The sequence below is a fragment of the Propithecus coquereli genome, unplaced genomic scaffold (genome assembly GCF_000956105.1).
Source record: "Propithecus coquereli isolate 6110/MARCELLA unplaced genomic scaffold, Pcoq_1.0 Scaffold168, whole genome shotgun sequence".
Taxonomy (NCBI): Eukaryota; Metazoa; Chordata; class Mammalia; order Primates; family Indriidae; genus Propithecus; species Propithecus coquereli.
Window position 1 is genome coordinate 2,457,925 of NW_012141413.1, and position 1,697 is coordinate 2,459,621.

Consider the following 1,697-nt stretch of genomic DNA (forward strand, 5'->3'; position numbering starts at 1 on the left):
TGGGCCCAGGCGGGTACTGCGAAGGAGGGAAGCGGGAAGGGTTGAACGCCGGTGCTGAGGCCTAGGCTGGGGTGCAGGCGTGCTCCCCCTCTGAAGGGCTGTTGCTGCCCGCCTCAGCTGACGGCCATTTTTCCAGGGGCAGATCCAGGATTCCTAGATTTTATACTTAATCAGAAGCCAGAAATACAGACTTTTTGGGTCAAATTTCCAATTTTACAACACTATACGCTAAATAAAACAGGACATAGGCCAGATTCTGCATGGGGGCTACTCCTTTGTGGCATCCTACACCTCAGAAGAAAGCATATTGACATTAAAACAGTCTGCAGTTGCTGATTTGACTTTTTTTAAATTCCCCTTGCAGAACTCGGTCTACTTATTTGATCGTTTGATATGGGTTCTGCTACATTAAACAATTCTAAATTAGTATGAGTATGTGATTAGTGCAATTAGTATGATTCAAGCCTTTCTATGACCAGAACTCCCTGTTCTTTCCCGCTCTTCTTTCAGGATGCGGCTTAGATGCCACCAGGGCCTGAGTGCCCACTGGGGAGCAGCTCCAACACCCTTCCCCAACTCCCTTCCCGCACTCTTTGCCCTCCCCCGATCCTGAAAGTTACCTACGTCTCTGGTGTGGTACTTAGTTCATTCAATAATTACATCAATGATATTTTATATCACCGTGGGGTAATAAAAAAGTTTGTTCAATATAAACTAAGACAGCATTTAACAAGACTTAAAATTAATCCTATAGTATATACAGCTTTATATGCTTTGCTTTATTACATTTTTGCAGGTAGAGCTGCATAGAAACAAAGCACTTTACAAACTTAATAGGGACCAGAGAAACAGCTTTAAAATAATTTTGGCTAATTAAGACAGATATTTACCATGGAAGAGGCATACAGCTGTTTTCCTTGAAGACAGTCTATCATAGCCCACAGTGCCTCCATGCTCCACTTTGGACAGTACGGTATCCTCGTCTTCCCGGAATCCCTTAAGGGAGGTTTAAACCCTGCCAAGAGAACCTTTATGGCTCGGGCTGGGTACTGCATAAGATGAAGAGGAATTTGGCACAATCTGTCACAAAAGAAATTCTCAAATCAAAATGTTTTAGAATGTCACAATTAAAATTATAGCTAAAACTATACAACTCTTAGAAGAAAACAGGAAGACCTTCATGACACTGGATTTTGCAATGATTTTCTGGATATGACACCAAAAAGCACAGGAAACAAGTATCAGGTAAAATGGACTTCATTAAAATTTAAAACTTCTGTGTACCAAAGGACACAGCAGAGTGTAAAGGAAACCTACACAATGAAGAAAATACACATGAAAAATAGACATTTTCTTCAAAGAAGATATAGAAATGGCCAACAGGAACATGAAAAGAAGCTTAGCATTATAATACAAATCAAATCCATAGTAAGATACCCCCTCACACCCATTAGGATGGCTACTGTAATAAAAAAAAAACAAAAACAAAAAAGTATCGGTGAGGACGTGGGTAAGTTGGAACGCTTGGGCACTGTTAGTGGGAACATGAAGCGGTAGGTAGAGTTGCTGTGGAGAACAGCATGGTGGTTCCTCAAAAATTAAGCACAGAATTAGTACATGATCCAGCAATTCCATTTCTGGGCATATACCCAAAATAATTAAAAGCAGGGACTTGAAGAGATCGTTTGTTTTTTTTT

The 1,697-nt window shown here is 40.7% G+C and overlaps 1 protein-coding gene across 1 annotated transcript in view; it reads left to right on the forward strand.

Moving 5' to 3' along the window:
- Window positions 1-1,697, forward strand: part of CENPJ (centromere protein J) — a 51,778-nt gene that overhangs the window by 49,335 nt on the left and 746 nt on the right. The window lies entirely within an intron of this gene.